Consider the following 11,269-nt stretch of genomic DNA (forward strand, 5'->3'; position numbering starts at 1 on the left):
TCATTTCGCCTCTTTAAGGTGAGGGCTTAGTTTTTCACTTTAGTTTTCTCAACAAAGTTTACCATATATTGATATTTTATTACAGTAGTTTGCCAAGAATTCCAAGAATAAAATCAGAAAGCAGGTTTCCTGCTTTGTAGATTAAGGTCAATGCTTCTCTCTCATGACTGTAACCTTTTCTTTCTTTCTGAGTTACTTTTCTAAATATTCCTATTACACTCATTTCCCTTGCAGAAAGGGAACAGATAGGCTGGCTGCTTCCATGCTGTTCGCAACCCATTTTAACTTGTAAACCACTTGTGTAGGTGCCTGGTATTGTGTGCCTGGACCCCTCAACAACCATATTAAACCTTTGTGTTTGAGATCGTAAGAGAAAAAGAAAAAGTCACAGTCTATTGTCCACATCTGATGTTAACAGCTCTCCCACGCCATTCCTTTTTCCTGAAAGAAAAAATGTTTCTGACAATACCGCTAACAAACTTTGGACAGAAAATGAGTTTATTTCAAAGTAATAGTAATCTCCCTGTTTAGTGATAATTTAAACACATCTCAGTTTTATATTCCTAGTTTTAATACACCTCAAGATGTCTTTGTCATAAGGACTGTTTCTTCAAGACATAGTAGTAGGACTGCTATCCTAACTAGAAGACCAAAAAGAGCATCAGACCTGATGCAGTTCTGTGACATTGATTGCTTGTTTTCTGTTGCGTATAGAACAAATCCAGTGCTGGAAGCTCATGGCTTTCAGCAGTTAGTGGATGTGATTTAATCTGCATTACTTCCTTGATACAAATGTGTTGTGCAATTGGTTATGGTTTAGTGTTGGTTTTGCTTCTTCCTCCTGTGCCAGTTGTAAGGGTGGCTGGAGCTGAACCCATGTCAATGGACTTGCACAGAAAAATGATCTCTTCTGGCCAATAGAGAAAGAGAAAAGACGGAAAAAGATTAAATAGCAGCTTATATTTCTGAGCTTCTAGGGTGAGTCTACATGTCTTTTTGGTGTGTATTAATTTTTAGTAACATTTAAAATGACCTGATGTTATACAACATAGATCTTAGGAATTACAATGGCAATCAATTTGGTTTTTGTAATCTACTTTGAAGTGGACATCAAAATCAGTATATATATTAAATTATTCTAGCATTCGTGTAGATACATCTACTTCAGTAGTCTGGCAGACTCCAGAGAGACAAATGTCTGAGCCCTTGAAGTAGATGTTGGAAACAGGATGGTGGAATGCTGCTTTTCTACACCAAAGTATGTCAGAATTGGCCTTCAGTCACTCTGTGCGCTCTTAAGGTTGTGAAAACAGAAATTATGTTCGTTGTAAACAGCATCAGTAACTAAGCCTTGGAAACAGGCCAGAAATGAGTCAGGAAACAATTAGGACATTTTTAGAGTAGTAATGGCTATAACTGTAGCCTAGTTATATTAGCCATAGTTGTAGCTACAACTACAGCTTTCCTCTCATAGCCTAATTTCTGCATTTTTAAAGGTGACTTTGAAATTTGCATTCATTAAAAAGATGTCAATTGGTTTTGTTGTATATTTAGGAGAAGGTGGGAATGGGAACAAGGTTACGGACTGCATACTTTTTACTTTCTTTAAAAAGAAGGCAGTATCCTGGCCTTCCTTTCAGCAGAGATTATGCAAATGGCTTAATTTTGAATGATGGAATCTTAAGAACATCCAGGGACAGCCTATCTCTTCTTAATAAAGTCTCGGGGAGTCTTGCCAGTGAAAAGCACATAATGTTCTTAGTCACATTTTTGCTTTTAACGTTTAAATGACTTTGGAATCCATTTTATAAGACCTACTACATTATGCAATATCTTCTCCGTCATTGTAATGGATTCTACTGCCTGCATTAGCTACTGTGTACTGGACTTCATCTGCTTTCACCCTAGTCAGTCAACCTACTGACTATACAAACTGTGTCTCAGCTGTGGGGTTTGCCTATTGCTTACAGGACTTAGGTCTGATGACAGGCGTTTATCATTCCTGTTTTGTATGGTATATGCATTTAGCTAGGCAACCAAAGAACATTAAGGTTTCATTTCTGGTAATTTTTTAAACACAATAGGATGTTTAGAGCTCAACAAAAGCTTTTATTATTGTTATTATTTAGTGAAATGCCAGAAAAATAATTTGAGAGTTTTATTAGTTGCAGCTCACTCTTGCCCAGACAGCTGTGCTCTCAGCATGTTGTCAAAATAAGACTTGTCTCAGAAGCCGAAGCAGCCTAGGAAGCTAATCAATTTAAAACACCCAGCAAAAGTTATGGGGCACGCCAAAGTATTAGCAGTATTTAGCAGTCTGTCAAGGCATAGGAAAATCACTGTCAGAGTAATACCATGTTTTTCCCTTTTGGTATTAAGACTGTTACTGCTCTCTGATCTGCATTCTGGAAAACAAGAAAACAGCTAGGTAAGGGCGGTAATGACTAGTAACAGTTCATCTAGTAAGTAAAATGATGAGAGTCAAATGTCCTGTCTAGGAAGAGCCCATTTGGAAGAAGAGCTCCAATGGAAAACCTCGGAAACTTTTAGAAAATTGTCTGATAGAAATAATGTCAGTATGCATTTTTCTAGCAGTATTTGTTTTCTGTAACTGTGGGACTAAATTGCACATCAGTGAATCCTCTATGGGATGGGGAGGGCTACCCACCAGTGACTGTGTCCAGGAATTCAACAGGTGCTTGAAAAGAAGCAGGCTGAAAAGTGCTCAGTATCCTGAAGTGTGCTATTGCTATCTTTCATTAATTAAAATCACTCAAACCCCCCCCCAATATTTAGAAGAGCATAACATCTCCTTTTGGTAATACCTATTCTATAGTTGATGCTTCATTTTGATTCAAATTCTGTTGTCTTACAATGTAAGAATCTCTGTGCTTTTTGAAAGTCCCTCATAATTTACAAATCAGTTAAACGTTTTTGCATGAATGACAACCAAGGATTTGTGCCTGCAAGTATCACTGCATGAAGTGGGCTATTTAAAGCAAAATCTATTTGCTACAGATAAAAGAAAAATGCTCTGAATTTGAGTGATATGTCAAAATGTCAACTAAATTGTCAGCCAAATGTGGCAGCTGTTCCATTCTTAGGTTCATTTTATATAAAAGATAACTGAGGAATGTTGTAGCTGGTTTTGTTTAGTGAAAGTAATTTTTTTATTAAAAATGACTTTTTCGGTAATCATATTTGACAACGAACAGCTGAACTTTTATCTACATTTCTGAAAAAACACCTGCCTGTTTCCAAAATATTAAGAAACCTGTATCTTCTATGCAGAATACTGTTGAACACTATTAGAGATCCAGCCCAGTTTCCTCCTATATTCTTCTGTGCTTTCTTGTGATGTTCTCCAACAGCCCCTGCTGCCTTTCATTCCAGCAGTCCTTATCAAGGTGCAACACCCTGCAAGGTAAAACAAGTAAAGATCCTTGTGTAACCCTCCTCAATTCTTTCTCCATTTCTTTTGCCTCCTGTTTGCATCTACTAGTTCCTCAAACTTTGCATCTTGTCCTTAATCTATTCTCTTTCTTCCCATGGAGGCCTCCCTCCCCCTACTCCAGCCTTGCTGCAGTCAGGGGAAGTTGTGTTTTTTCTCGATTCCCCACTGTTAGCCAGTCCTTGCCCTCTGTTCCTCAGCAGGCTTGAAGGCTGAAGCCTTTGTTTTGTTCAGGGCTGTTCCTCTTTGCTCAGCAGCCCTCAGCAGGGATGTTGCTAGTACCATCGAAGCACTTCAGATAGATCTTTGTTCAGGAAACTTAAAAACAATTGATTGCTATTCTTTTGTGTGTGTGACAATCAAGAACTAAAAGCTCTCCCAAGATGCACACGACACGGCTCTTCCAGTACAAATTCTAACTTAAAAGGTGCACATTTTACACAAATGAGAATGTTGTACTTACCTTGGGTTATTAGAAATGTAGCATCATGTAAGCAGAGCACTGTTAAAATCAGTAAGAGTTCCGGGTTAGTTTTTAAGAATATGAGGGGAGTCAGCAAAGGAAGGGTAGAAAGAAAGACAGACTAGGTTTAATTGTATAAACGCACACAGTTGGCTGTGTAGATAAGGAGTTATTTCATATTTTGGCAAGGTGGAACTAGATCTAAAATGGCAAGCTGGCATATTGAAAGAGCAGCAGTGTGTTTATGAATGCTCAAGCTTACATTCATATGTTTTCAGCGTGTGCGTATAAAAGCGATGTAAGCGGCTAATAAAGGCAAATCATTTCCCAGCGATTCTGGAATACACAGCAGCTTTAGTTTTATGGCTTTGGTCAGATTCCCTCATATACTTACCTCACTTAATCCAGCTGGAAACACCATTTAAAAGCTACATCCCCTAGTAAAACAGATACCACAGCTGTAGTTGAGTTCTTCTCAGTAAATTATATTGCAAATTGTGAGTTTTCTGTAGGGTTTGTTGAGCTGAATTGACCTTTTGTGGCACAGCTCTATTCTCTTTAGCAATCCTCCTGTTTTGAAACCAATCAATAAATTGAGCAATAACAAATCACCAGGACCAGATGGTCTTCACTCAGGACTTCTAAGGGAATTAAAATGTGGAATTACCAGACCGCTGCTGCGGTATATCACTTAAATCTGCCTTGTTGCAAAGAGTAGCAGGGAGTAAGTGTTACGCCAGCCTGTTCAGTGCCCCAGTGGGAGGCTGAATTCAAAGACAAGTCTGACTTAGTACAGCATAAGAAAAAAGCACGGTGGTTGGAGAAAGGGACAGACTAATGTTGGAGAGTCATCAACATCAACATAAATTACAAAAAGACTTTTATGAAATTGAGTAACCATTGGATTGAAGAGCAGGCCTTTATGCATTTGTAATTTATTTAAAAATGTAATTGGACATTTAAAAATGTAATTTAAAAAATGTAATTGGAACTGCAGGAGAGCATTGTATGTCTTCACATGGAGGCATCTTATAAGGCCTGGACTATGCAACAAGTGTGGTCTGGAAAAGGAGGCAAATAGGTGTCAGTTTTCTGTATCTATAAAATGACTCAGAGTGTTCTAATTAAATCTGCCTGTGGAAGTTTACAGAAATGATTGGGTGACAGAGGAAATTGGGTATTGATAAATGAAGTACTGTCTGTGGGTGGGAAGGAGCCTTAGTCAAAGTCTTGGATGAGCTTTAAATTTGCTAGTTGGGAAATAATCATTGTCTATAGTTCCTTGAAAATGTTGGCTGAATGGCAATCAGGCTACCACATATGTAACTCTTTATGTAGATGCTAGTTATGCTACATTGTTCAGGATACAGCGGCACTACTGATGTAATGAGAGAAGGAAGATTAAAATTAGAGGCCCTGGAAGAAGCAGTCCTGTATCAGCAAGTCTACTTGCTTTGCTGGCAGCAGGTCACACAATCTTTCTTGAAGCTGTTCTTGGTTGGTTGGTTTTTGCTGTTGGTACCACGTGTAGGAGGTGCTTCCAGAACCTTGCTGCTCTAAGAGATGAGTTAGATCCTTCATCTCATTTCCAAATTAACTTTGTTTTTATTTATTCACTTATAGGTCTGTGAGGTGCTTTTTATTTTTATAGCATTTTTCATTTACTGTTAGCATTTTTAATTTCAATGGATCTTCTCCCTCCATTAGAACTCTTCTTCCAATTCCCTATATCTAGTGAAAAGCTGCAATTAAAACTTAAAAGATAGTATTTAGCTAAACTGCTAAGCACTCTTCTTCTTGAGATCCCCCTTGGTCCTCATAGCTGCATTCATAAATGAGTTGGTTATGTGCTCTTATGTTTAGTATTAAAGGTATGCTAGACACATTGTATAGTAATGTAGTTAAATGGCTTAGAGGAGTTTTAGTGCATCTATCCACATGGCAGAGAGAATGATTTGAGGTACTATGAAGACTGACTGTGTAATGCTAATTACAAAATTCCTGATTTGTTGCATAGATAAGAAATCTGGCATTTGGCAGAGCTAGAAGAAAGCATTTGGATGCTTTTGATCAAAGGTGCTTATGGAAAATTGTACTGCAAAGTACCAAGTGAGTGATGAGAATATAAAATGGCAAAGTTTAAGGAAGAATGAAGCTGTTGTCACAGACAGTCAGGAATTTTGGGGAGATCTTCCTCTGGTGAACATGGATGCTTGCATGTAATATTCAAAAAATATGCTTTAAATAATGGGTTTTAAAGGCCTAAAAGGTGTAGGCATTAAAGCTGAAATTTATATAAAATTCAGAAAATTGGCTACAGAGGAATGGTCTTCTGTATCATGTTGAGAAAACTTTTGAATTCTGTAAGTGGAAACTACCTAATTTTCCTACTATTTAGTGTTCAACATTTTGCAAGGATAAATTTATTTTTATATCTAATATATAATATTAAATTATGTGCATTATGTGCTATGTGTCTAACATGGTTGTACCTCACAACTTCTCTTTTCACGCTGTCACTATATACATGTAACTTCTTCCATGTTTAGTAGAAGTGGTGGATTTCAGAGGACATTTAGAGTGAGATTTTCACTCAAGGTAGCTGTCTTGGTCTACCAGTTCTTGAGAGTGCTTCAATCCACATATTCAGATGTGATAGCTGAAGTGGTAGTGAGGCATCTGAGCAAAAAGAACTGTTGATAGGATTAATTTTGGAAGGCATTATTATAGCAGAAATATATAATCTACACTCTTGCCTTGTGCACTGCTATCCTGTCTATAACATGGTTGATGTCGTGCTTATATATGGGTAGCATCTAAAGCAGAGGTTAGAAGCTACCCTTGGACTTTCCTGGAATGAAATTACTGTGAAGGAGTGCTTGGTTAAATATAGAGGGAGGATTTGTATGTGTCTTTTATTTTGATCAGTGCTGCATATTTTTATAGCATAGTTTGAACATTGAGATGGGACTTGAGACTCTGATTTGTGGAAAGAAAACGGAGCAAAGGAATGAATGTGAGCAGAATTAAAGCCCGTTCCTATCTTGAACGATAAAAAGAACAGGAACTGTCTGAAATGCTGCTCTGACATAAAATCCAGCACAGAAAGTGAAACCCGAAAGCCCCGTTACCAAACAAATTTGCTTTGAGGGAAGATGAAATGTTGCCCATGTTCACAGGTAGCAGTATTTTGGCTGTCGTGTGATCAGCCCACTCTTTGTCTCTACACTCCAAAGCCTACAAAATTAAGAGCAAAAAGAAGCAAACCAAAATAAGCTCTAACCACATTTTACAAAAACAGTACTGAGTTGTTGCGTTGTTGAGTACTGAGGATGACATGATGTGAGTTCTTGCTTCCTGTTGCATAACATGCTGAATTGCCAGAAATGGATCCATATACGATCAAAAGGTGCTACAAAAGAGGTAGGTGAGATATCTGAGAAAACACTGCACCCCTTTTGTTTTTATCATTGCTGCATGATATTGCTTTAAAATATTGTACGATCAAACCAGCTGTTTCTTCTGGCTACAGGGAAGGATTAGGAGAGGAGAAAAACTAATAACCAAACCCTCACCAGTATGAGATGCATGGAACCAAATTAAAGCAGTCAAAAGATAATGGAAGCTGAAGCAGCAACACTTTTATGAGAGTTGAACCACAAAGTGGGGGCCTCAGGGCAGCCCTGCTATTTGATCCCAAATCAGTTGCAGCTCTTCAGCTGGAGAAAGTAACTGAAACATCCTCTGACAGAGACAATACTGCCTGGTGTGTGATGGACACCTCATGACACCAGTGCTTTAAAATCCTTGAACCCATCCACACCAGTACTTTCATACAGGCACTTGAGTGCTTTACCAACAGTGATACAGCTCGTTGTGATACAGGATACAACTGCACTGAGACGTACGGCCAGATGGATCACCTAGGGTTTTCAAATAAGGGAGAAATGCCAGGCAGTGCTATGAGACAGTTGTAGAAGGAAGAGCTGTTTCATTCCTTGTGCCACGGCAAATGCTTGCCATGTCACGTCAAGTACTCCAAAAGCTGCCTTTGCTGCCATAGGAAACGCAGAGATAACCAGAACGGGGAGGCCAGATAAGTGCTGTGGCTCTGGGTGAACCATGCTGTGAGGGTTCCACAAAACCACCACTTTACCTGACTTGCTATTTTTTATTTATTTTCTTTTTCCTTTCCTTGTCTGAGAGAATTATTAAATGAATTATATCGCACAACAAGCTTTGGGATGCCTAAGGCAACACTCAGTTTTTTAATATTTTAGCTGCAGCGTGTCTGTAATATGTTAAAGGACTCCTTCCTTTCTAAACTGTGAACATTTTCCACACTTACTGATATCAGAAATACCTCTGCTCTTGCTGTGCTACCTCCACTGATAGTGATGTTATTTAGTTTTCATTCAGCCTTGCTGCAGTCAGTTTTTATTGCTTAAGGGCTCGAAAGAGATGATTACTTAAGTCAGGGAGCAATTTAACATAGGTAGAATGTGAGGAGCTTTCCAAGGAAGGAGATAATGGAGTCAATTTAACTCTTGCTGCACACAGCAAACAAAATTCCTGTCTGTCCTTCACAGGCTATGTCCGTCTGTCAAAAATGTTATCGTGCATCTTGCTCACTTACTGCAACTTTTCCAACTTCATTCAATCCATGAGATTGAATGATAATATAAGGAGTAATAAAACAATGTTTTATGGTTGTTAACTTTTTGGTGACAATTTATATTTATTTGGAGACCCACAGGGAACTCTACAGAGATCTTCTGCTGTCAGCCTGGAATGTTTGCAGTCCTAAGATGAGTATTAAGCATTGCTTGGAGTCCTTATGGTCTACTCAGATTACTGGGAGTAGCTGCTCTGTGTAAATAAATGCCATCTGTAGAACTTAACAGATACATGCCTCGGACAGGTACAATTTGAGGTCAAGTTCATTCAGTAAAGTCCATTAAAAATAATTTCTCCTAAGGGAATAGGAGTAGTTAGGTTAAATGAATAGGAGTGAATCAAGGCAACTGTAAGACCTGTTTGTTGTGTTACATTTAGGTTCACACCCACATATCTAGGGCTTTGCTTCTGATTACAGCCAGATATTGAAGATGGGAGAGAAGAAACTTTAGACAGTCCCTCTGGTTGTGGGCCTGTTATCAGCTAAAAAGCAAAATATAGTATCTCTATTAAATGAGGATGCTGGAAAAAAAAAATCAATGAAACAGGAGATTCCTAGATTTGTTATACCTCCAGAGTGGGGTCATTCACTGTAGTCTTGTCATCAAAAACTCTGAGCACATGCAAGCATTCTGTTATGCTGAGGTTGGAGAGCAGTAAAATATTTTGTATATCTGAAGAGTCCATTTGTCTGATGGATTTGCTGAAATTGCGTTGTTTAATGCATTTTGTCTCTAGTTCTTACAATTTCATCCACTTTCAGAAGTGTGTGTTGTAATTCTTACAAAGTAGGAAGATTCAGGTTGTTGCATTTTCATCCCAGAAAGCTTACTAGTACCCTCAGTACTGAATTTTCTCCCCATGAAACAGATGCTAACTTTAAGAGAGATTAATTGCAATTTTATATTGGGAAATGAAATATATATATTTTTAAAATTGATTCAAGATCTTCTTCCAAAATCTTTGAAGGAGTCCTCTTCTGTGAAACATTTGATGTCATGCTACTATTTAACTCTTTGTTAACCATAGATACCAAAAAGTGTCAAGGCCCACTGGGAAGGGAACAGTAAGAAGAGGAGATTTTGTTGGCCAGAGCATGAAGCCTTGGGAAAAGAAAATAGGCTCCACATGCCTCAGGATTTTTGTTGAAAATGAAAATAGCGTTTAAAGTGTCAGGCTTTGACTGTCCAACAATATGATATTAAATTAATTAGCAAGAGTTCTGAAAATGACTTGCAACGGTGAAGAAACCATTAACCTCAATCAATGTAGTAAATTAGAACATTTCATTTTTACCTGCTAAAGGAAGAGGCCTAGAAAAAAAGAAGTATTTCTTTCCTCTGCAAAAGATAAACCTTCAGTGCATTTTCAAGAGAAAACACATTGTACAAACAGCAATGCAACAATGCAGAGTAGTCAATAGAAGATTCCAGAGATGCATATTTTGTAAATTCAGCAGTGCTGCAGGAAAAAAAAAAAAGGCTGATACTTGAAAACTGTAAAAATTAATGCTTCCAAATAAGTGTTAGCAAAATATATTCGGCAATTAAAATAACCAACTCTACTTGGAAACTTGCTATTAGCTTGATTTTTCTAATATGACTACACTGAAAATATTTATAAATTGGGTCCTAAGAGACTAGCACGCAGCATTCAAAAGCTTCTGGCTGCATTTAAAACAATACATACTGCATAGATATACAACTGTGCTTAGGCATCTCTTAACAATTATTTCTAACCTGTTTCTTTCCTGAGTCCCGCATTTTAACTATTTTTTCTCTGTAGGTGTCACTATAGCATAGCAGATAGAAAACATTTCCCTTAATGAAAATGTAGAAGAACACAGGCAGATCAGAAGCAAGCTGTAATCTGGTTTACTGAGCCATGGTTGTCATATCAACAATGAGGTTTCCCAGCAACTAACAGAATAAATTATTTTATAGATTTATTTACTTATCCTTTCCAATAATCATCCTGATGCAAGAGATATTTTTTTCTCCTTACAATTATGTGTCAATTAAGAAAGGCTTCCCAAATAATTTACGTTTTGTCTTCATGTTAATACTGACAGTTAAAACAGTTCTTAATATAATTGGAGCTGATACAATTAATGAAGATTTTGCCCTTGCACAAAAAAATGTAGCCGTGTTATGTTTCAAAACTTTCCATATTTCTACTTAACTGATTGCTGAGAGGGGAATAAATTATTAGTATACGTGGATTTGATGGTGTTGCTTTTTACAGATATTCAAAATGTGAAATTTGCTTGGCTCCTCTTGGTGTTTTCTCTGCTTCTTAGATTATGCACTTGCATCAATTCTTGAAGAACTGTTAAACCAGGGTTTAATATTTTAAAGTGGGATTGAAAGTGATGCCTTGAGGCTGCCTCTTACAACCTGGCTATTAGAGCATTCCATGGGACATGGGAAACCCAGCTTTGAGACATACTTTAGCTTAGGTATAAATTCATATCTCCAAAAGAATCAGTTGCTGGTAGTCTGCTGGTTAAGGCACAGCTGTGGAGGGAGTGCTGGAAGCCATAGCTGTAGTCCCAGTTTTCAGAAAGAATTCTGCATTATGACTGATTTCCTTTTTAACCTAACATTTGTGCAGCACAAAACATATGTGCGGTAATGAGAGCAGACCTAGGGTCACCGTTCCACCTTCTGGCAGAGTGT

Source organism: Netta rufina, assembly GCF_964035555.1.
Source record: "Netta rufina genome assembly, chromosome: 9".
In the NCBI taxonomy this organism is placed as follows: Eukaryota; Metazoa; Chordata; class Aves; order Anseriformes; family Anatidae; genus Netta; species Netta rufina.